We start from the raw sequence: 26,723 nt of genomic DNA on the forward strand, positions 1-26,723 counted from the left end.
AGAGAATAAAACTCAGATTTTTTTGGCCGGGAATTAATGAGGAGGTCAGGCGATTTTGCGCTTCATGTCCGGAGTGTCAACTGCGCCAGATACCCAGAAGGTCTAAAGCTCCTCTTATTCCCCTTCCCCTTATTGATATCCCGTTTGAACGAGTAGGTATAGATCTTGTTGGTCCATTAGAACCCTCGTTAAAAGGCTTTAAATATATTTTAGTTTTAGTAGATTATGCCACTCGCTTTCCAGAGGCTGTTCCGTTGCGCTCAGCTAATTCAAAAAATATCGCACGGGAATTGGTAGGGATATTCGCGCGTGTTGGGATCCCCAAGGAGGTCTTAACAGATCAAGGGACTCCTTTCACTTCAGAAACGTTCAGGGAAGTGGCCAAATTACTCAGGATAAAACATCTAAAAACATCGGTTTATCATCCTCAAACTGATGGATTGGTTGAACGTTTTAACCAGACATTAAAACAGATGTTACGCAAGGTAGTTAACGAGGACGGAAGAAACTGGGATCAGTTGCTTCCTCTCGTTTTGTTTGCCTACCGGGAAGTTCCGCAAACCTCAACAGGGTTTTCTCCTTTTGAATTATTATATGGAAGACAACCCAGGGGGATTTTGGACATGTTAAAAGAGGGTTGGGAGGAGGAGGTACTCCTACTCAAATATTCTTGAATATATATCGCAATTACGCGATAGACTAGAGAAAATCAGGCCTATCCTAAAAGAGAATTTAGAAAAGCGCAAGCAGCAGTCACGTTATTATAATAGAAACACCACCATTCGAATTTGTCCCGGGTGATCGTGTTATGGTATTAGTCCCAACATCCCATTATAAATTGTTAGCCCATTGGCAAGGACCTTATGAAATTAAAGAAAGAAAAGGTCTAGTTGACTATTTAGTTAAACAACCGAATCGTCGACCGAGTGAAAGAGTATATCATATTAACTTGCTGAAACCGTGGAAGGAAAGGGAACCCGACCCCTCCTCCGGACAGCCTAGTTCACTTTTTATGTCCTGTGCCAAACTTAATTTTGGTTCCAATTTGACATCAGAACAAAGACAAGATCTTGAAAAGGCTATCTTGTCTGTACCTGAGGTGGTGGATGAATTACCTGGGCGTACTGCATTGATTGCATGATATTATTACGGACCCTGGAGTGATTGTCAGGGAGAAACCTTACAGACTCCCGGAGGCAAAGAAAGCGGAAGTAGAGTTGGAAATTAGACGAATGCTGGATTTAGGGGTTATCGAAGAAAGCTATAGCCCTTAGTCTAGTCCAATTGTTCTAGTTTCTAAACCCGATGGGTCTTGGAGGTTTTGTAATGACTTCCGACGACTCAATCAGGTCTCTAAGTTTGATGCATTATCCGATGCCAGTGGATGACCTGCTCGATCGACTAGGAAGCGCTCAATTCCTAACTACCCTTGACATGACAAAGGGTATTGGCAAATTCCCTTAATGGATTCTGCAAAAGAAAAAAACGCATTTAGCACTCCCAGTGGACATTGGCAGTACAGGGTCCTTCCATTTGGTTTGCACGGGGCGCCAGCTACTTTCCAACGTCTGGTAGACACACTGCTACGGCCCCAAATACCTATTTTGCCGCCTACCTAGATGACGTCGTCATCTATTCCAGCACATGGAAGGATCATGTATGGCAGGTGAAAATGGTACTTTCCACACTAGCAGCAGCAGGGCTTCGTATTAATCCAAAGAAATGTTTCTTTGGATTGAGAGAAGCCAAATATTTGGGCTATCTGGTGGGGGGAGGTGTCGTGAAACCACAATGTCTTAAAATTGATGCCATCATAAATTGGCCCCGTCCGATAAATAAGCGGCAAGTACAAGCATTTTTGGGATTAGCTGGTTACTAGCGTCGCTTTGTGCCACATTTCTCAGAAATTGCTACGCCCTTATCTAATTTGACAAAGAAACGGGCACCTATAAAAGTGGTATGGGATGATACAGTAGATAAAGCATTTAGTGACTTAAAATTGGCCCTTACGTCAGCACCTGTTTTAAAATCTCCTGACTTTTCTCTTCCTTTTGTTCTCCAGACCGATGCATCGGCCACAGGACTGGGTGCCGTGTTGAGCCAATGTATCGACGGTGCTGAACACCCCGTTATGTATCCCCCGTTATGTATCTGAGCTGGAAACTGCTGGACCGTGAGACAAAGTATGGTGCGGTGGAGCGAGAGGCCTTGGCGATTAAGTGGGCTATCACATCATTAAGGTACTACCTATTGGGGCGAGAGTTTACTCTGGTGACGGACCATGCCGCTTTACAGTGGATGTCCCTTCATCGGGAGTCAAATCCTCGCGTCACTAGGTGGTTTTTGGATCTTCAACCGTACCGTTTTAGCGTTACTTATCATAGAGGTTCCTTGCAGGCCAACGCAGATGCTCTCTCCCGGGTTCACGACCTCTCGGTGCAGGTCGCCCGACCGGATGGGTCTGGGCTGAGGGGGGGGTCATGTCACACACGTGCAAGTTGTCTTTCTATCTACAGAAAACCGGAAGACAAATAAAAAATTTCCAAACTCACAAATCTAAAATGGCCGCGATGACGTCACTTCCGGGTTCCATCTGATGACGTCACTTCCGGTTCCCACTCGATTACTCCAGTCTACTCCTGATGACGTTGGTTCCGTGGTCCCGCTTCTAATCGTCACTTCCTGCCAACCACTTCCTCCCATCATCCCATCTGCTATATAAATGCCATTTTGTAACATTATTTCATTCATTGTGTACTGAAAAGTCATATTTGAATCATTCTTTTCATTGCTGTCTGGACGACAATATAAGGGGATAAAACCCCAAATCTTTTTCTATTTGAAAGGACTCTTTATTTTATTACACTATATATATATATATATATATATATATATATATATATATATATATATATATATATATATATATATATATATATAGCAAAATACCAGCTTGACAGCAGAGAAGCAAAAAGAAAAGGAAACATTTTAATAATAACATAACATGATTGACAATGTAATTGTTTTGTCATTGTCATGAGTGTTGCTGGCATATATATATATATATATATATATACACACACACACACACACATATATAAACATATATATACACATCATATATATTTATATATATACATATACATACATATATACACATATATATATACAGTTATATATATATACATATATACATATATATATACACACATACATATATATATATTGTGGTCCCCGGCCGGGCTCGCCCAGGAGGACCGGAGGAGTGCTTGTGCCTCCTCCAGACCGAGAGGGGGCGTCCGTCCTGGTTATGTTGGGGGCCTCGGGTAAAGGGCTTGGAAGCCCAGCCCTGTAGGTACCCGTGGCCACCTCCAGGCGGCGCCCCAGTGCCTGATTATCCCAGGAGCCCGGCACTTCCGCCACACCAGGAAGTGCCGGGGGGAAGACGACCGGGGACACCCGGACGGCTTCCGGGTGCGCAGCCAGCAATTCCTCCACACGGGGGTGTGTCCGCAGGAGATTGCCAGGAAGCAGCTGGAGCCCATCCGGGTTCCTATAAAAGGTGCCACCTCTCTTCAGTCAGCAGTGGATGTGGACAGAGCTGGAGAGAGGACTGGAGGCGGCCAGGAAAGAAAGAAAGGCACAGGAACTGTGAGCCTGAACAATTGGGGAATCTGTGCAGAAGGCACTGGGGTTTGTGATGCACATTCAATTTGTAAATATTATTTTAAATAAACAGTGTGTGGTGGAACTATGTTGTCCATCTGTCTGTGTCCTGGTCAAAGTTCACAATATACATACACATATATACATATAAATATATATATCTATACTAATAAAAGGCAAAGCCCTCACTCACTCACTCACTCACTCACTCACTCACTCACTCACTCACTCACTCATCACTAATTCTCCAACTTCCCGTGTAGGTAGAAGGCTGAAATTTGGCAGGCTCATTCCTTACAGCTTACTTACAAAAGTTGGGCAGGTTTTGTTTCGAAATTCTACGCCTAATGGTCATAACTGGAAGGTATTTTTCTCCATTAACTGTAATGGAGTTGAGCTGGAATGACGTGGGGGGGCGGAGTTGTGTGACATCATCACGCCTCCCACGTAGTCACGTGAACTGACTGTCAACGCAGTGCGTAGAAAACCAGGAAGACCTCCAAAAAGCGCTTAAGAAAACATGCATTTTATAATTGAGAAGGCAGCGAAACAATAAGAAGTGAGCGAGTGACATATACTACCATATTCATGAGTGTTGCCAGCTCGGAAAAAAAGCAAGGTGTAAACCTAAACTTTAAATTAAGTTCATAGACAGGCTACCGCTGGCGTTTCACATACCCACAGGTAATGCGGGATACAAGTTTAATGAGAGGACTTGGGATATAAGCGAGAGTTTTGATCACTTTGTAACTAAGTTAAAATTGTAGGTGAAGGGTGTGCTTATGCAAATTCCGAGACTGTGTTTGTGGGGATCAACAGTTAAAGGCGGGTGGGGAGTCCGTCATCATCTCCCTCCCACCTCATTTTGCTCTGAGCTGAGCTCCACGGCTAACGCTGTCTTCCGAAGCAACTTCGTCAGACTGCCACCAAATACTCACAGAAAAATCCACAAGTTAATACACACGCCGTCTCTAGAGTTTCTACACACTGAATCCTCCAGGCACTACTTACAAAAGGTCACACTGACAATCGTGTTACGTTATTTTTAAAATCTTTCCTTTTCTTAGCACAAGCACAGCTGAGAAGCTTCGATGCATGTGCTCCATAAGCGTAAAAATTAATGCATTTAATCACACTTTGCATTACAAGCAAAGGGAGCTTTTGTCAATGCATGATTTCCTGGTACACGGATTACATTGATCAGCGCATCACGATTCATTTTACCCTCGCACCACCTTAGTTTGAGAAGAAGTATGAAAAATATGAGGTTAACACAGAAAAACAGATCACCAATTCAAGCTTTATGAATAATCGATTAAGCCATCAATAATTGTTTTGGTAAAGCCATCCTCCTTCCATTTTATAATTTTTCCGCCACTAGCCATGATTAAATGAACGGTAAAAAAGTAAGAGCAAAGCGAGGGAGACTTATTTAAGCAGGCATATATATGACAGCAACATTCATGACAATGTCAATCATGTTACGTTATTATTAAAATGTTTCCTTTTCTTTTTCATTACTTCTTTAACACACTACTTCTCGCTGCAGGCACGGGTATTCTGCTATATATATATATATATGAATGACCTCCAAAGAGCGCTGAGACTTTTGATATCATGAGCGTGTCTGCAAACTGGGGTCTCCTGCCCAGCAAAAGTCGAGCAGCCAGCGCGCATAGCTGTGCCGCCTTTGAGACGCTGACTGCGCTTCTGCCTTAAGTCAAAGTGAGCACTTTTAATTTTTTTCATCCTCCCCCTGCGCTATAGCCCAGACGAGTGCAAACACGGGACCCCTTTTCTACACCACGGCAAAATAATATTAAGGCGATTCACACTTTCTTTTGCACGTATACAATTATCGGGTCCTCACCTCGAATTATGAAGACACGCACGAGTGCAGGACTGACAGTGCCATCACAGCCGATTAATGGCGGGGCGTCTCACCAGTCTACACAAGACCCACGCGACTGTCCCCAAAAGGCGATCATAACGTCCAGCGAACACATCTCTCTATACTATATAAAAGAAAAAGGCAACTTTCCTTTCTTTACACCTTTTTCCTTTTATCCCAAACCAAAGCCTTTCTCTCTTAACACTGCAGAGGACACAAAACTAATTTTCTTTAAATGCCGGTAATGCACATTACCAGAGGCACAAATTTGAACGTTCACATAGAAAATGTAATTTCAATGTACCTGTACTTCTTAAAACGTTAATGTTTTACTGTTTAATAACTTATAGACTATAATTTATTATTTTTCCCTTGCACTCAGTGACCAAACCTATACACACACATATAGACACATACAAACATACACACAAGTATATGTATGTGTATATATATATCTACACACACATATATACATACATACATACATATATATAATTTGTGTGTGTGTATGTATGTATGTGTGTGTATATATGATGTAGATAGGTATGTATGTATATATATATATATATGTGTATATGTAGATATGTATATAGATATGTAGATATGAAGATATGTATGTGTATTGTCACACACGTGTGCATGGGAAGCAGCTGAAGGGCTTAGACAATACTGTTTATACATCTGCCCAGGGGGGGGGCGGGGTACGCTGACGCTCTTTCTGAGTTCTCTGCAGGTCTTACCGGAAATCCCACCAGGAGCCGCCATTTCCAGGAAGGACACACCACCTCCGGTTCCGGCCCCAAGAATGAGGTCACTTCCGGTTCCGGCCCCAAGGGTGATGTCACTTCCAGTTCGGCCCAGAGGACGACATCATTTCCGCCCTCTGAGCTATAAAGCTCACTGCCTTTGCTTAGGCAGGCAGTTCTGTCTTGGACTCTGTTGTGTAAACAACTGTTTGAAAATGCCTCAAATTCTTTGCAGCCGGAAACCGCATTAAACGGGTGGCTGCCCCAAACCTTTTCACGCCTCTGGTCTCCAGTTATTACAGTGGCGTAGTCGGCAGGATGGTGTCCCGAAGAACCGGGACACGGACCTTCAAGGAACCAGGTGGGTGAGTACGGGGCGAGTTTGGGGCAGGGAGTGCCGGAGGGTCAGGAAGGACGCGGTGCAGGCTCTGCTCCATGAGCATAACCCGGGGCTACCAACCCATCTCGTGGAGAAGGTAGAGGGGACCCACAGGCGTGGGCTGGCTTCTGGGGAAAACACACGAGTGGCTCAGTATGCTCTTCTGGGTAGGAAAGCCGAGCGCCATCGGGACCAAGGTCCCTGTTAGCGATGGGCTGTCCCCAGGCCGGCAGGTAAAGAATATAATAGACTGGGAGTTTAACCCAACAAAGGGCTGTCAGAGCAGGCTATGGCTCTCTGGCAACAGGTGGGTGAGTGGCTACGGCCATTTGATTTGACCCCCTTGCAAATAGTGCAGCAAGTGGCCTGTTTTTTGCTGCTACAGCGAATACCCCAGGAATTTGCCCAGCCGGCCTGGGAGAATTCCATTCCTGGACGAGCTGCTACAGCTCTTGCAACCCAGAGGCCGGCTGTGAAACCGGGAGGGCAGACCAGCCGCTCTGTGGACTACCGGGAGTTATGTCCTACAAAGCAGTCCCTTCCACGCAATCCAGAGCCTGTTCGAAGTCGCGGGCCGTCTGGCTTGCGACCTGTCGGGAACAAGGCGGACCGTAGGGGACAATGGCGGGGTTGTTTGTGTGCCCTTAGCAATCCCTGGCGGATAAACATACGGGAGAGCTTATTATTAATGGACATATGGTAACAGCGCTGTTTGATTCCGGCAGTAGCGTGTCTGTCGTTGCTCGCCGTTTTGTTCTACCGCAACAATGGATTAAGAAAAGACCAGTCTAAAATGTATACGGAGATATCCGCCGTACAATACCGCCCGGTGTTACGTATGTCTCGGAGGAACCCTTGCTTACGTGGCGGTACACCGGATCCTCCGTTTCCGTAATCCTCGGGCGGACTGGTCTGACAGTAACGCGGTAGTTTAGAAAGCATTCCCGAAAAGCTTTTGGCCTCGTTATAGATGATAAAGACTCATCTCAAGCTGCTTCCACACCGTGTAATCAGCCGACAGGGAGTGGGCGGTAGGCCAAGAGAGTGACGAAGATACTCCCGGACCGTCGCGGGCTACTACGTCATCCACTAGCGCCCGGCAGCGAGGAGGATTCTCCGCCCCTTGAGGTCAGACCGGACCCGCTCTCTGAGTTGCACTTTCAGTTTAGAGCGACTCCGGCTTCTTTCAAGAGAGAACAGTGGAATGGCGACTCTCTGAAGCACATAAAGAATGCAGTGGTTCTCGTTAACGGCCAACGACGCATTTGCCCATGCCACAGGGACCTCACTTTGTCATGGATAATGAATTATTGTATCGGGTTGCTGAACATGAGGGAAGGTCCGGAAGTTGTTGCTAGTCCAGCGGACCTACGGCGGCAGGTTTGCGAGTTAGCCCACTCTCACCTTCTTGGAGGCCATCTCGGCTCCGATAAAACATTAGAGCGCATTAAGCTCCGTTTTTGGCGGGGATTAATGAGGAGGTTAGCGCTTTTGCATTTCCTGCCGGAGTGTCAACTGCGGCAAATTCCTAGGAAGGACCGTGCTCCTCTGATTCCCCTTCCCCTTATTGGCGTTCCTTTGACAGGATTGGGGTGGATATAGTAGGACCCTGGAGCCCTCAGCCGAGGATATAAATATATACTCGTCCTCGTGGATTATGCAACCCGATTCCCTGAAGCCGTTCCATTGCTCGGCTACCACTAAAAATATTGCACGGGAACTAGTAGGAGTCTTTTCACGGTGGGCATTCCTAGAAGTCCTGACGGACCAAGGAACGCCTTTCACCTCGGAAGCGTTCAAGGAGACTGCCAAGTTACTGAAAATAAAGCATTTAAAACCTCGGTGTATCATCCTCAAACCGATGGGCTAGTGGAGAGATTCAATCAAACTCTCAAGCAAATGCTACGTAAGGTAGTCAGCAAGGATGGGAGGAATTGGGACCAACTCCTCCCCTTGTCCTCTTTGCCTACGGAAGTCCTCAAGCCTCTACGGGTTCTCTCCCTTTGAATTACTATACGGAAGACAGCCCGGGGCTTATTAGATATTTTAAAGAGGGCTGGGAAGGGGAGGCACAGCCCTCCACTAACATTTTGGAGTATATGCCCAATTGCGCGATAGATTTGATGTAATAAGACCTATACTAAAAGTCATATCGAGGAGGCACAATCAGCACAGGCCGCCTGTATGACCGTGTACGACTCTCCGGGAGTTCCAACCGGGGGATCGCGTCATGGTATTGGTTCCTACTTCACACTCTAAACTGCTCGCACATTGGCTAAGCCCCTCTGAAATTAAGGAGAGGAAGGGATTGGTCGACTATTTGGTGAAACAGCCCAATCGCCGACCAGCTGAGCGAATATATCATGTAAACCTGCTGAAACCGTGGAAGGAGAGGGATCCCGATCCCTCCTCGGACAGCCCTGCTCTCTCTTGCGAAGTAAGTGCCCTTAATTTCGCGAACAGCTATCTCCCAGACAGAGACAGGAGCTCGAAGCAGCTATCCGCTCGGTCCCAGAGGTGGTAAGTGAACAGCCAGGTCGGACCTCTCTGATTGCGCGACATAGTGACTGACCGGGGTGATCGTCCGTGGCGACCCTACAGACTCCCGGAGGCAAAGAAAGTAGAAGTGGAACTGGAAATCAAGCGAATGCTGGCACTAGGAGTGATCGAGGAAAGTAGTAGTCCCTGGTCCAGCCCCATCGTCTTGATTGCTAAGCCTGGCGGCAGTTGGAGGTTTTGCAATGACTTCCGTCGGCTCAACCAAGTTTCCGATTTGATGCTTATCCCATGCCTCGCGTGGGCGACCTCCTCGAGACTGGGACCAGCCAAATTCTTGACTACACTTGACATGACAAAGGGGTACTGGCAGGTTCCTTTAACGGAGTCCGAAGGAAAAACGCGTTTAGCACTCCTAGCGGACACTGGCAGTATCGTGTCCTTCCATTCGGGTTACACGGGCCTGCGACTTTTCAGCGTCTGGTGGACAAAGTGCTCCGGCCCCATAACTCGTTCTGTGCTGCCTATCTGGATGGCGTTGTCATCTATTCCAGCACCTGGAAGGAGCACATACAGCAGGTCACAGCAGTATTACGGACATTGGGAGAGGCGGGCTCGCATCAACCCCAAGAAATGTTACTTGGGTTGAGAGAAGCCAAATATTTGGGCTACCTAGTGGGCGGGGTACTGTGAGGCCACAGTGTTCCAAGTTGCAAGCCATAATGGCCTGGCCCGTCCAAAACCAAGCGGCAAGTCCAATCCTTTCGGTTTGGCGGGTACTACCGCCGGTTTGTGCCTCGTTTCTCCGAGAGAGCGCCCTTGACCGACTTGACAAAGAAAAGAGCTCCTAATACGGTGGTATGGTCTGATAAGCGGGGCTGCATTCAGTGACTTAAAAGGGCTCTGACTTCAGCACCTATCTTAATCTCCCCTAACTTCTCTCTCCCTTTTGTCCTCCAGGCGGACGCCGGACACAGGCTTGGGAGCCGTGTTGAGCCAAAGCGTCGGCGGTGTTGAACACCCGTTATGTACCTGAGCGGAAACTGTTGGACGGGAGACCAGGTGCGGCGGTGGAGAAGGAGGCTTGGCGATCAAATGGGGTGGCGCAGCTGCGGTACTACCTCTTGGGTCGCGTGTTCACTCTGGTGACGGATCATGCGCCTTTAAAGTGGATGGCCCTTCACAGGGAGTGAATCCGCGGGTCACGAGGTGGTTTCTTGACCTGCAGCAGTACAAATATACTCGTTCATCGACAGGGGTCCCTTCATGCCAAGCGCCGATGCCCTCTCCCGGCCCACGACCTCTCGGTGCAGGTCGCCCGACCCACGGGTCTGGGCTGAGGGGAGTCTTGTCACCTGCGTGTGCATGGGAAGCAGCTGAAGGGCTTAGACAATACTGTTTATACATCTGCCCAGGGGCGGGTGCGCTGGCGCTCTTTCTGAGTTCTCTGCAGGTCTTACCGGGAAATCCCACCAGGAGCCGCCATTTCCAGGAAGGACACACCACCTCGGTTCCGGCCCCAAGAATGAGGTCACTTCGGTTCCGGCCCCAAGGGTGATGTCACTTCCAGTTCGGCCCAGAGGGCGACATCATTTCCGCCCTCTGAGCTATAAAGCTCACTGCCTTTGCTTAGGCAGGCAGTTCTGTCTTGGACTCTGTTGTGTAAACAACTGTTTTGAAAATGCCTCAAATTCTATTGCAGCGGAAACCGCATTAAGCGGGTGGCTGCCCCAAACCTTTCACGCCTCTGGTCTCCAGTTATTACAGTATATATATATATATATATATATATATATATATATATATATATATATATATATATATATGTATGTGTGTGTGTGTGTGTGTGTGTGTGTGTGTGTGTGTGTGTGTGTGTATATATATGACAGCAGCAATCCAAGCTGTGAGAAAACAGTAAAAGGAGGCGTGTCAGGCGTGGTGGTACATTTTCTGATGCAGCTGCGAAAACAACTTCGTGACGCTGCCGCCAAATACACAAAACAATTACTTTGACAATTATGTTACATTATTTTTAAAATGTTTCCTTTTCTTTTCATAACTTCTTTAACACATGACATGCTGTGAAGCGGGTATTTTGCTATATATATATATATATATCACAGCGACACTCATAACAGTGACAAAACAAATACATTGACAATCATGTTACGTTATTTTCAAAATGTTTCCTTTTCTTTCTCTTTTCTTCTTTAACACACTACTTCTCCGCTGATAAGCGATGGTATATATATATATATATATAGATAGATAGATAGAGATATATATATATAGATAGATATGAGAACAACACCTATATATATATAGATACATATATATATATATATATATATAGATAGATATGAGAACAACACTCATATCAATGACAAAACAATTACATTAACAACCATGTTGCGTTATTTTTAAAATTTTTCCTTTTCTTTTTGTTCGTACCTTCTTTAACACACTACTTCTCCGCTGCGAAGCGCGGGTATTCTGCTAGTACATATATATATACACACATATATATATACACACACACACACACACATATATATACATATATATACACATATACATATCTACATATATATATTAGGGGTGGGACTCGATTAAAAAAATTAATTCCAATTAATTAGAGGCTGTGTAATAATTAATCTTAATTAATTGTATGTAATCGCACACGTAAATTTGCCCCAAATCGCAAATGTTTTTTTTAATTTAAAAGGGTTTTAGTGGGCGACAGAATCAAATAATAGACATGGATATGAATATTGTAAACTCAAGCTCTTCTAATTTCTGAAAAAAAAATGCTTTTAAACTGCATTTCAATTCAAAACAGAAACAAAAATATCATCCCTGGTTAAAATTGGGCAGACTTAAAAATAAAGTGGTAGTTTAAGTACTTTAAGTACATTTTCAGAATGGTATTGTCTTTAAATAATAATAACCAAAAATTCAACATGAAGTGCAGTTTTTCCTTCTTAAAAAAATAAGTCAGAAACATAAAAGGTAATTTGACCAACTTAATCTTTAAACTCTGAGTAACCTTAGCCAAAATTATTTTGTACATTAGGCTAAAACAGTGTGATCATTGAACATTTTGTAATTAGATGTAATTAGAATTACTAACAGTCACGGAAGTCCAATGATCCCCAGTTAGAGCCACAAAGTCCGCTTTCTGTAATGCATGTAATTTTGCTTGCTTTTCAGTGTGCAGAAAACCATGCTTTTATCAAGGCTTCGCTCGGGTAGTTTTTTGAAATGTAATTTTCCTCCGATCAGTCGTAGGAACACGCTTTATTCCGACTCTAACATTTTTGTAGCATCTCTTATAGTAGCAGGCAGACCATTCCACAGTTTAGGGGCCCTGTAACTAAAAGCTCGACCTCCCACTGTTATTTTATTAATTCTTGGAATCATAAGCAGACCGGCATCTTGAGATCTTAATGTGCGCTCCGGTTTGTAAGTCATGATAAGTTCAGACAAGTAAGCCAGACCTTGGCCATCTAATGCTTTATATTTTGAAAGGAAATCTGCCCTAAACTTAACCGGGAGCCAGTGTAAGGATTTAAGAACTGGAGTTATGTGTTTGTATTTTCTTATCCTTGTAATAATTCTTGCAGCAGTATTTTGGATTAACTGGAGGCTGTATAAAGAACAGCTTGAACATCCATTGAACACCGCATTGCAGTAGTCAATCCTATTAGAAATAAATGCATGAATTAATTTCTCAGAATTCTGTTTATTTAGAAAGCGGCTTAATTTTCCAACATTTTTAAGATGGTTTTTTACTATGGTAATCAAGAACAGCTTTTCATATTTTACTCTTTGTCATTGCTTTATCTGTGATAAAATAATAGAGAACTAAATCAAAAATGAACCAGAAGATGGAAGTTGTAAAAATGATTGATCAAGAAAATTAAGCAATGTTCAAAGTACTGGGAGAACAATGTAAAGTAAACCAACAAGCCTCATATCAAACTGATGGATGAAATCGAAAAATAGCAGGGAATAGCGGGAATGGAGTGAATAAACTGTGCGGGCCGTGCAGTATCGTACTTTGCCTTCAGTGTGCCATTACACTGCAGCTCAATCAACTCCATCTGAATCTGCACAGGTGCAGTTTCCACATCGACGGCAAATGGGTTGCGAAACAACTCAAAATTCTTTTTGTTCTTCATAGTCACCAAAGCGCCGTGCGAACTCAGTGTGCAGTGCGCTCAGTTTATCAGCAAAGTGCGTATTTGGGAACACCGTAGTGCCGACTTGGTTCAACATTACTTGGCAACTGGGAAAGTGGGGCAAGTTGCACTGGTGCATTTGTGTCTCCCATAAAAGTAGCTTCACTTGAAATCACTTTGTGATTTTGCACGGGTAAAAACGTCTGCTGAAGTGTCAGATTCTTCTTTAACTCTTCTGCTTTCTGTATCTTGTGCATTGCATTCAGGTTTTTCAGGTTATCTTGATGTTTTATCTCATAGTGCCGTCTTAGATTAAATTCTGTAATTACAGCCACATTAGCTCCACAAATGAGACACACGGGTTTACCGGCAATGTCAGTAAACATATACTCAGCCTCCCATCGGTTTTTAAAGGCTCTATTTTCAGAATCACCTTTTCTCTTCGGCATCGTGTGAGCTAGCTTCACAATAACTTGCAGCATCATAAGCTAGACTTGATTAACTCGGTAAGTGTTCGGCAAGGCAGCTGAAGCCCTGCATTATGGGATCTGTAGTTTATTGTGTTACCAGCGCTTCATATCACCAAGCTATTAATAACAATAATACAGTATATAAAATGATCTCGCGGGCCGGATATACTTACACGCCGGGCGGATGTGGCCCGTGGGCCTTGAGTTTGACACATATGGACTAAATAGAACTTGAAAAGAAATATTTTTTCGAATGTGATCGCGCAATTCAGATCGAGTTGACGCGCACTACAGTACATCGAGCCCGCGTGCTATTGTGGTTTTGCCTGTGTGCCTCAATAAGTTACCCTCCCCTCGCTCTTACTTTTTTACTGTTCATAAAGTATGGCTTTACCAAAACAATCATTGATCGCGAATAATGTATCCATTATTCATAAAGCTTCAATTGGTGATCTGTCTTTCTGCGTTAACTGCATATTTTTTCATACGTCTCAAACCAAGGGGATGCGAGGCTAAAATTAATCGAGAAGCGCACGTACATACTTAGTGCATCCCCTCTCGGGAATCGAACCTCGGCGCTAGAGGCGAAGCCTCTACTATTGTGCCACGGCGTGCGGTTTGTCTATTTGAGCGTAACAGTGTAATTCGGTTTTTGTTCAGCACTCTTTGGAACTGTTGCTTTTTGTCTGCGCACTGTGTCAGTTCACGTGAGCTGCTGAATATGGTTTTATATGTCACTCGCTCGCTTCTAATTGTTTCGCTGCCTTCTTAATTATATAATGTATGTTTTCTTCAGTGCTTTTTGTAGCTCTTCCTGGTTTTCTACGTAATGCGTGATGATGTCACATGAAACTCCGCCCCCACGACTTTCGAGCTCAACTCCATTACAGTAAATGGAGAAAAATAGCTTCTAGTTATGACCATTATGCGTAGAATTTCGAAATGAAATCTGCCCAACCATTGTAAGGAAGCTGTAAGGAATGAGCCTGCCAAATTTCAGCCTTCTACCTATATGGGAAGTTGGAGAATTAGTGATGACTCAGTGAGTCAGTCAGTCAGTCAGTCAGTGAGGGCTTTGCCTTTTATTAGTATAGATTACAGTAAATACGATAAAGAATAACTGATAGTCCAACAAGTGATTTGATATTTCATGTTCAATTAAAAGTCAGTTTTAACATCATCACCAACTCATCTGGATTACCTATGAAACCAGATAACCCATTATGTTGTTTTCACTCCAAGGCACTGAAGTATCTACAAGACTAACAAACTGTAGGTAAAGCATAGATATTTAACATTAAGAAATTCTTGCCAAAATCTAAAGAAGCTTTGGATAGCTACTCAAAACAAAAAAAAAATAGGACATCCTTTTTCTTCAGTTTTATAAGGTAAGAATTAAATTTTTTCCAAATCAATAAGCAGAGGTTACAAGCTGCTATATCAGACATCAGAACACTTTTTCAACATATATTTTCATCTCATACTGTACATAGTATGAGACAGACTTTTTCATTGTGTATTATCACCTCATAGGTAGCACTCCAAATACAACTGCAAATAGGTTGGGAGTAAAGATAGTTCTAATACTGTCTGATAGATGGGAAAAGTTACTTTCCAGTATGGGGCGAGTGTGCCAAGTGAGGCCAGTGTCTGAGGACACCACTCACAACCAAATAGACTATTCTCTTCAAAATGTTTTTAATGTTCTAATTTGTGTCTTGGTTTGGGTTTGTTTTATATAAACTAAGTGCATGTGGTGTATAATTTTTTACCTCTAAAAAAATACTAATAGGGCGGCACGGTGGTGCAGTGGTAGCGCTGCTGCCTCGCAGTTAGGAGACCCGGGTTTGCTTCCCGGGTCCTCCCTCGTGGAGTTTGCATGTTCTCCCCGTGTCTGCGTGGGTTTCCTCCGGGCGCTTCGGTTTCCTCCCACAGTCCAAAGACATGCAGGTTAGGTGGATTGGTGATTCTACATTGGCCCTAGTGTGTTTGTGTGTGTCCTGTGGTGGGTTGGCACCCTGCCCAGGATTGGTTCCTGCCTTGTGCCCTGTGTTGGCTGGGATTGGCTCCAGCAGACCCCCGTGACCCAGTGGTTGGGTTCAGCGGGTTGGAAAATGGAATGGAAAATACTAATATTACTACAGTATGCATGAAGTAAAAACTCATTTATAATAACCTTGTGTTCTCCATTACATAATACTGATGATTATTTTGTGTAAAGAAGTGCACAATGACAGCGCATTTTGTGAACTAAAAGCTTGTGTTTCCTGGTTCATATGTTTGAAATTGCACAGCTCTAATGAAAGTCATACAGTTTACTCCTTTAACTGCTGCATACACATTTACTGTTACTGGCTGTTACTAATGAGAATACTTTTTCCAGGTCAAAATGGGTAAATTAATAATTTTGATATATAATTTGAGAAAAGTAATTAGTAATTTCTAATCAATTACTTTCTTTGAGTAACTAAACCAACTGTGGGTGTAACATATTCACTTTTTTGTTCTATGACATTGGCCAAAATACTTTGTTGTTGTTGAAATTGGTTGGATAGATGCATGATCCACTGTGGCAACCCCTAACGGGAGCAGTCGAAAGACGAAGATGCAAATTCCAGTGGGTTATTTAGTTTTTTTTGGAAAAGACTGCCTACGGCTGTTTTCAAGGTATAGCCAGCATGACAGGACTTAATTGACTAGATAGTTTTTTTCTGCTTTCAATATGTGCCTGTAGCTTTCATACTCTGTAAAGATGTAACAGAGTCTTGAATCTGAGAAAAGTTCAGAGGTCTATCCAGATTATGTATGCAGGGGATGTCCAGCTGTGGCAAATCAATTTATCAAAGAAGCCTTTGAAAAAAAAAAAAACTTGCTTTCAATGCATTTGGATGTATGAAATGCATTATTATTATTCCTTACATATGTTATTTATTTCTTTTGAATGTATGTACTTTTATAGAATATGAAAGGCTCTGAGTGGCAGGGCCAATACAAATGAGAACATCATAGTTAAGGTCATATGGATTGCTTATTTTCTGTATGATCTATTATTTGTGAACATTGGACTACTGTTACAACTGTTTGGGTGTAACAGCAAAATATTTTATTTCACAACCGTGCTTGTGTGGTGGTAAAGTCCGTTTCAGATTATAAAATGCACGTGACATGAATCGTCATGCTTCCTTTTTGATGAGCATTGCAGTAACATTTAGAGCTACAATCCCTAATGAAAGTTTTTCCAATAATATTTCTGTAACGTATATATCATAAAATAAAGCAGCTGGCAAATTTAAATGGCGTAGTTTCAAATACCCAGGATGAAGTTAAACAAAATGTGAAAGGCAAAGAATAAACATCAAAAGAATCTCTTTGAAAAGATGAGAAACTAAACTAATTTATTAGCTTATTGAAGATACATGTTGAATTAAAGATTCACAACATAAAGGTTTATTGTATATTTTAATACAATAAACCTGGGATCTAGAAACTACATTGTATTATCTATGTTTTGTAGCCTAGGACTTGTTTTCAATCATTTGTATTTTTCTTCAAAATAAGGCCAAAGTAATGATATTGTTAAGAGCATCCAACTGTACTTTTCATTAAGGTGCAATGTTGCATTCCAAAAGCGACTTGCATCAGCACTGGCAGGTGAGTAGTGTGCCTGACCTTGAACTGAGAATTCAGTGACATTTGATATAACTTTGTTTTCCCACTCTCTGTTGAACAGACTTATATAACATGTTCAATGACCTCAGTAGAGTTCCTCAGAAAAATGCATTACATCTAAAATAAATGAAGCAAATATTGAACAGTCTGCACAGATATCAGCAGTCCTCCAGATACCAGCAATGTTTTACCTAAATGGATAAACATGAGATCTTGTGAGACGGTATAAGTTGAATAAATGTTACTTGCTTTTTTTCAAGTTTACTCCAAAGAATCCACTGGCCATCAAGAGTGTCTTATTTGATCTTATTTTATGTATTTAAAGAGAGAGGGGTAGGAGCACGCACTGATACAGTGCATTGTCGCACCCACCACACAACAAACCAACTCAGGATCTCAGGTTAGGACCCAAGGGCAGCGATGCAACGGGTGATACCTCAGCACCACACTAGTTCAGATGGAGTGGAACAGGGTTTATATATTGAGAAAATGTAGTTCTGTTGGTTTAATTTTCATTTCTTTGTAAGTGTAATTGGATTAAAGACTGGCAACAAATAAATTCTTAGCAAATCACACATACACAAGAATAATTTGCTGGGTAAATAAAAAGTACTGCTGTTCCAAAGCTTAGGCAAGTAATATAAATTCACTAAGAAAAGAGTCTGTATCTTCTTTATAATTTTCCTGCAAATTTAGGTGAGGTGAATTTTTTTTATCATTTGTTATTTTATTAAAGTCATCTCTTTTATTAGTGATTTCATTTAATAAATTCTTTCTTATGCACTGTAAAGGTAAGATATATAAAAATGGCAGGTCAGCCATTGATTTCTTAATGCAAATGTCTGAGGGCTTATCTGAATATGCATTGTGGGTGTGTGACAGGATATTAAAAGAGAGTATCTTAAAAGATTCAGAAGCAGGTAACTAAAGTCATGGAAGGTGGTAGATGAAAGATAGAGCACTGAATAAAAGCAATACTTGGAAAACACCACATAGACTTTTGTTATAGACAGGCATTCTTTTTTTTTAATTTGTTGTAATAAAAAGAAGCAGCGTTGTAACATGAACATCTCCCAAGATAGCCACACATATATAGTGTGTGTCCGTAAGCAGTCATATGCAAGTTATACAAAGTCAGACGAGACTATTCACCAAGAACAATTTGCTAACTAAAGTAGAAGTCAATATTTAAAACTAAGCCATTTCTGAAAAACACCTTATTTTTCTCTTTGTATGCCTTGTCTTTATTGAACTTGCTCTTGCAGTTTCACTTTAATGGTAAATAATTCGTACATAGACAATAAATGCCGCTATCTTTTATACACATGGGTAGCAATGGACACCATTTCCAGCAACAACATGACAAATCCCATAAAACAATATGCAAAATGACAATAAGAATTTACCATAACAAATAGTAAAAATCCAAAAATGATATACTGTAAATCAAGACACTCTAAAAATAGGATCTTTAAACTGAATTCCCCCCATAACTGGATTACCAATACAGGAAAAAGCTAATAACTAAAATCAGAACAAATGGAATTCTACGCAGTGGTTATCCCCTGGATGGCTATCAGTCTGTGATATTATAGGCAGACTCACAAGATACTTTTGATCCAAAAAAGAATAACCCGGGTTCGCTTCCCGGGTCCTCCCTGCGTGGAGTTTGCATGTTCTCCCCGACATGATGAATGTTTAATAGAGTCTTCCGTTAAAGTTCACACCATTAATACTGTAATAAGCAATCTCAATGCACGTAGAAAACCTAGGAAATACGGCATAAACTCCAATAATCTAATTAAAATCACTATTTTAGAGGAACAATGTATTAAAACTATAAAAACAGATCGCAGATTAAACAAAAATATACACAGAGCGCTAATAATAATAATTTAGTTCCTATTCCAAATAACAATAACGCACATAGTACTCATCTCTGCACCTCCGAAACATTAAATATGGCACTATTAAATGTCAGAGCTTTAACTAACAAAACGTTTTTTATCAACGATCTTATTAGTGATAAAAATAAATCTTATTGCACTAAATGAAACATGGCTGAATTCAGATGCCGCGTCAGTTTTAATCGAATCTGCGCCTCCGGATTACAGTTTTACTCATTCAAACCGCCAGGGAAAAAGGGGGGGCGGATTGGCTAACATTTACTCGAGCCGATTAAAATGTAAAGATGTCAGTTTTGGTAAGTTCAAGTCCTTTGAGTATCTCGCCGTTGTTATTCATGGAGATTCTCAAGTTCTAATACTATCCGTGTATAGACCTCCTAAATATAACGTGTCGTTTTTTGAGGAATTCTCTGACTTAATGTCAATTTTAATTACTAATTATGACACACTCCTAATAGTTGGCGACTTTAATTTTCATATAGATAATCAGTGTGATCTAAAAGTAAAAGAATTTATGAACCTCCTGGATTCTTTTGATTTGAGACAACTCATAAATCAGCCTACACATAAAGCAGGTCATACATTAGACTTAGTGATTACTAAAGGACTGAAAGTTGATATAAAACAGATCATTGATATTGGTCTATCAGACCATTTTCTTCTACTTTTAATATAGAAATAATGATAAAAACACTCATGAGAAGCATATTGTTAAAAACGCTTCTTTGATTCGCAGCAGCTTTAAAACTTACAAACATTTTAAGCAATCAGTCCGTTTATAGTGCCAGCTATAATAGCGAGGACAATGTAAATAGTAAGGTGGAAAGATTTAATTCTAAAGTGAGAGCTGCTGTTGACATAGTTGCACCTGAAAAGACAGTGAAAAAATCTTCTAGCATTGTTATACCATGGAAGACCCAAAGAGTGTCTGATTTAAAGAGAACATGCCGTAGAGCTGAGCGTCAATGGAGGAAGAGTAAACTTACTATCCACCACGAAATATTAAAAGTCAAAATAACAGAATACAATAACACTGTCCGTCTTGAGAGACGCTGCTATTTCTCTAATATTATAAATAACAATGCTAGTAATCCTAGAGTCTTATTTTCAACAATTGATCACCTACTAAACCCAGGTAGCTCAAAGGAATGCCTCCTAAGTGCTTCCAGTGAAACCTGTGAGGCTGTCGCTGTATTCTTCAATCAAAAATTAATGATATTAGAAATAACATAGTATATCTCCCCAACACTAAGGATCCCCTAAACCCCAACATCCTGTTATAAACAAATTAAACTCTTTCACTAGGATAGATTTACCTGATTTACAAAAATAATATCTCAATTAAAACCCTCCACCTCGTCCTTGACCCGATACCAACAAGGTTTTTCAAAGAAGTATCAGGCGTGCTAATTGATAATGTTCTTGACATAGTAAATTCGTCACTAGATACTGGGGTCTTCCCAGACTGTCTTAAGACTGCTGTAGTTAAACCCCTACTTAAGAAACATAATCTTGACCCCTCAGCTCTTGAAAATTTTAGACCCATCTCTAACTTGCCCTTCTTAAGTAAAGTTCTAGAGAAGGCAGTCATTATGCAGTTAAATGACCACCTAAATAAACATGCTATTCTTGATAAATTTCAGTCAGGTTTTAGAACAAATCACAGCACAGAAACTGCACTCGTTAAAGTAGTAAATGACTTGGGTAAATGCAGACAGAGGCCATTTATCTGTTCTCATCCTCTTAGATCTGAGTGCTGCATTTGACACCATTGATCACAACATTCTTAGAAATCGCCTTAGTCAATGGGTGGGCCTCTCTGGCAGTGTCTTAAATTGGTTTGAATCCTACCTGACAGGGAGAAAATATTTTGTTAGTTGTGGGAATTACAACTCAAGACACATGATATCCAATATGGTGTTCCACAAGGCTCTATCCTGGGTCCGCTGTTATTCTCAATCTACATGCTTCCGTTAGGTCAGATTATCTCAGGGCACAACGTGAGCTACCACAGCTATGCTGATGACACACAGCTGTACTTATCAATAGCACCTGATGACCCGATTCTATTGATTCACTAACACAATGTCTGACTAGTATCTCAGAATGGATGAATAGTAATTTTCTCAAGTTAAATAAAGAGAAAACTGAAATTTTAGTGATCAGCAATAATGGATACAATGAGGCTATTAGAAATAAACTGGATACATTAGGATTAAAAGTCAAGACGGAGGTAAAAAGCTTAGGGGTGATTGTTGACTGTAATCTGAATTTTAAATCACATATTAATCAGATCATTAGGACAGCATTTTTCACTTAAGAAACATAAGTAAAGTTAGACCTCTTTATCACTGAAAGATGCTGAGAAATTAGTTCACGTTTGTTTTCAGTCGACTAGATTACTGTAACGCACTCCTCTCAGGACTACCCAAAAAGATATAAATCGTTTGCAACTAGTGCAGAATGCAGCTGCTAGAATCCTAACTAGGAAAAGAAAATCAGAACACATTTCTCCAGTTTTGATGTCACTACACTGGTTACCTGTGTCATTCAGAATTGACTTTAAAATTCTGCTTATGGTTTATAAAGCCTTAAATAATCTCGCCCCATCTTATATATCGGAATGTCTGACACCTTATATTCCAAATCGTAACCTCAGATCCTCAAATGAGTGTCTCCTTAGAATTCCAAGAACAAAACTTAAAAGAAGTGGTGAGGCGGCCTTCTGCTGTTATGCACCTAAAATCTGGAATAGCCTGCCAATAGGAATTCGCCAGGCTGATACAGTAGAGCACTTTAAAACACTGCTGAAAACACATTACTTTAACATGGCCTTTTATAACTTCATTTTAATCGTAATTTAACTTAATCCTGATACTCTGTATGTTCAATTCATCATAACAACTATTCATGGTGGCTCTAAAATCGGTACTGACCCCTACTCTCTTTTCTGTTTCTTTTTCCGGTTTCTTTGTGGTGGTGGCCTGCGCCACCTCCACCTACTCAAAGCTTCATGATGCTCCAACAATGATGGACGGATTAAAAGGAAGAAGTCTACGTGACCATCATCATCATCAAGCCCTTCCGTGAGAACCCTAAATCCAAAGAGGACTGTTTCATTTATGTTAGGTAGAATGCCCAGAGGGGACTGGGCGGTCTCATGGTCTGGAATCCCTACAGATTTTATTTTTCTCCAGCCGCCTGGAGTTTTTTGTTTTTCTGTCCCCTGGCCATTGAACCTTACTCTTATTCGATGTTAATGTTGATTTATTTTTTATAATTATGTCTTTCATTTTTCTATTCTTTAATATGTAAAGCACTTTGAGCTACTGTTTGTATGAAAATGTGCTATATAAATAAATGTTGTTGTTGTTGTTGTTGTGTCTGCGTGGGTTTCCTCCGGGCGCTCCGGTTTCCTCCCACAATCCGAAGACATGCAGGTTAGGTGGATTGGCAATTCTAAATTGGCCCCAGTGTGAGCTTGGTGTGTTGGTGTGTTTGTGTGTGTCCTGCTGTGGGTTGGCACCCTGCCCAGGATTGGTTCCTGCCTTGTGCCCTGTGTTGGCTGGGATTGGCTCCAGCAGACCCCCGTGACCCTGTATTCGGATTCAGCAGGTTCGAAAATGGATGGATGGATGAAAAAAAAGAATATCCAGATGTTGCAGCAAATTTTAATGACATTAATGAATCAGTACCTGGGAAGAAAAATTAAGTAAAGTCATGCAGTCACCCATCCTTACTCACACTAGGCCAATTTACTGTTGCGATTCAAATAAATATCGTTGTGGTTGTGACAATATTGGAGAACATGGAGGAAACCCACCTTTTTAATAATAAGGGAAACATGCAAATCCCATACAGAAAGTGGCGACTGGTACCTGTAAATATGAGGCAGCAGAACTAATCATCCAACCTAAGCCATGTTCTCTCTTATGAAAAGTCAAAATAAATATGAGAGCATTATCAAGTTATTATTAAGTTTACAAGTTTTTTCAAAAGGTGCACTTTGTCTCTAGTCACACCTTTTGTACAATTACGTATATACAATATAATTAATATACCACTTTATTTGTCTGAAATTTTATTTGCTATGTATTTTTCCATTTACAAATTTTCTTCATGTCTCACTGTAGGAATTTTGGAGATGCAAGGGGATCACTGGTAAACTCAAGCAGATTATTTTTAAACTGAAATATATATTTTACTGTTTCTACTTTATACAATGGCTCATTATTACATGAACTTTTTTTAATTTTACCCCATCCCACTCCTTATTTGTCCTTACACACATTTTATTTTATGCCGTTTTTTTCTAAAAGGCTTTGTCACGTCTACTGAAAATGTATATTTTTTTAATTCGGATTGACTGCCTGGTGTTTAATTCCCACCAAAAAAACATACAAAACATCTTGTGTTATTGTCACTGGTTCCTAGCAGTTTGATAGCACGTGTATTTTGAGTTCTGCCTTGAACATTACAAAATGTCAAACCCAATGTATAGTAAATCATTATTTTTAAAAATTTTAGTTCTTAAACACCAGTTTTGAGGATAACACGTTAAAAGTGGTGTGTGCTATGTAGTCAGATTACTTTTTAAAGTAGCAAGTAATGTAACATAATACTTATTTTTATTGAAGAAAAAATACCCATTTTACTTAAAAAAATGACTTATGTAAATGCCTATTTATAACTGTACATGGATAAGAATAATCGGCTACAGTCATTGTAAATCGCTATGAAAGCTTTTTCCCTGACAGTCCACAAAAAAAGTACAATGCTATTTTGCAGTAGTGTTTCCTTTTTCTGAGGCTGCTATCGAAGTAACATCATGTATGAGCATTTGATGACAACTAAGAAAGACATTTAAACAAATGTGTAGCACTGAATCAAATGGAAAGTTCTGAATAAAAGTTATATGTTTAATCCTGCATGTGCTGATGAGTGTGTTTAATCCACCCAGTTTAGGGTCAGAGCAAGCCAGGGATCATTGTAGCAGCCCTGGTGTAAAGAAAAAAGCAACACTGTGGACGTATGCCAGCTCAATCACAGCCAGACAGAAAAGGATGTACTGCATGCAGTCCAGCAAAAAAGCCTATAAGTAATCTATTTATTTTGTTTTAATCCAGCTATTTCCTATAGATATTTTGAAATAGTGTTATCTGGTAGCACAGCAACTAGTGTTCATATTGCAAATCTCACTTGGGGGATGGAAAAAGGGAATAGTTGTTATTTACTTGACAGCACGTGACGAACGAAACGTATTTATAAAACACAAGAAAAAATATCTGGTCTGTTTCATGTAAGACTCATTTATGGGTTTAGGATTTAATAACAAATGCTGGCCTCTTTTTATACAAAAGAAAAAGTAGCACCAAAGTAATGCACTGTTTGTGGTACATTGCATTGTATAATAAATAATCCTGTTTTTTTATAATGAGAAATGTTACTACGGTACTTTTAAAAGTAACATTCCCCAACACTGTTAAACACTACTGTCAACCATATACTATGGTTCAAATTATGACATGCCATGAGAGATATTAATTACAGAATGGTTGTTTGTTTTATCCACTGTTTTTTTGTATTTCCCAGTTAATATTTGAGTAATTAAAATTAGGACCCAGTATTATCACACTATGTGAAATATGTTCATTTAAGGATGTTCACTGCTACTACTTTCTGTATTGGAGGGTTTATAACACACTTATCAACATTATGTTTTTATCTTTGCTATTTAATAACTAAAATAATCTTTATTAACATGTGGCTCATCTTAAATATGAAACAAACTGTGACTTAAATCCATATTATAATACTTAACAGCCATCTGTCTTGTCTTTATATTTTACCTTCGTTTAGGTGTATTTTTTCGTGCCTCCGTGATCTTCCTCCATAAATGTTAAGACTAACATGTTAAATATTGTTCTGCCAAACACAATCACCACATCAGTCCTCTATGGGATCAAATACCCTGATGTTCTCTGATGCCTGCTTTTCCGATATTCCAAAACCTCATTGTGTAACTCTGAATGAGTGCTCATTTAGCTTTCTAACCCCTTCCCTCTGTAACCTGCTGTCTGGGTCTTTCATTAAAGCTCAGTTGTCAATAACAGCTAAACTACACTTCAGAACCCACTGCTGTCTGGCATTTTAATTAGCGGTACTTAAAATGATATTCTTCAAATGGCAGGTTTGCACCCTTTTTACAGACCCAGAATCAGCTTAACTATCGACTATTACAATTATATACCAAGGATATTTAGTTCTTGCTAACTTTATTGATTGTTTGTAGCTGATCGAGCATCAGATAATTCTGTAGTGTACTTTACCCACACTATTTGTTTTATTAATGTTTTCGTCATGTCTGTGGGTTTTTTCCTCTGCGTACTCCATGATCCTCTACATTCTCAATGTTGTGTAGTTTAGGTTGATAGAAACTTCCCAGGCTACATGTGACTGTGGGTAAGTGTGTTTGTCTGAGTGGTCCCTGTGATGGACTGTGTTTTCCTGGGCTGTTTCCTGCTTTAACCCCCTATGACCCTGAATTAGATCAGAAGTGGGCTTGAGAATTCTATGTTATGACATCTGTCATCTTATTCTTTGTTTTGTAAAACATATTCCAGTAATTTACTGTAATTTTAATTGATGCACAACTTAAGACTCAGGCCCTTTAATTTTTTCTTTTTTCCTTAATTAGCAACCAAACAATATTAAGACACAAAATGTTCCAACACATAAACAACAACCAGCGTCCATCACACAATAACTGAAGATAAAGAAAGGTGAAAGCCTCAGTAATGTTGATCTGCTCAGGTCCACAAAACATTTTGACAGCGCTCTTAAAAAAGAAAATCAACAGTTTTGGAAATATCTGCCATGGCAGAATGAGCGCCATGGAATTAAATAACGGGTTTAATTAGCAACGAGAATTGGCTTCAAATTAAGAAACTGAATGAAGTGAAGTTGGTTGGAGTTTGAAGCCCCAACTTAGTTGCTCATCTGTTGGCCCATTTCACATCAAATTTATGTTTATGTGCCATTTAAGAAAAAAAGAATCAATTCAGCAGTCAGAGTCTCAAGAAAAGTCAACTAAAATAAAGGGAAATAGTTAATTAGTAGCAAAAACTGGTCACTAATTAAGAAAAGAGTTAGATTGAAAACATGCAGCCACAGTAGCTCTCCAGGTATGGAGTTGGAGACTACTGGTATAGAAAGTAAAGACTGACTGAGTGGTTGCTTGTTTTTTTCTAAACACTTTACATGATTAATACCGATAACAAATCGAAAAAATGTTTTATACATTGTTATGTAGTGTTTG

This window comes from Polypterus senegalus, chromosome 7 (genome assembly GCF_016835505.1).
Source record: "Polypterus senegalus isolate Bchr_013 chromosome 7, ASM1683550v1, whole genome shotgun sequence".
NCBI lineage: Eukaryota > Metazoa > Chordata > Cladistia > Polypteriformes > Polypteridae > Polypterus > Polypterus senegalus.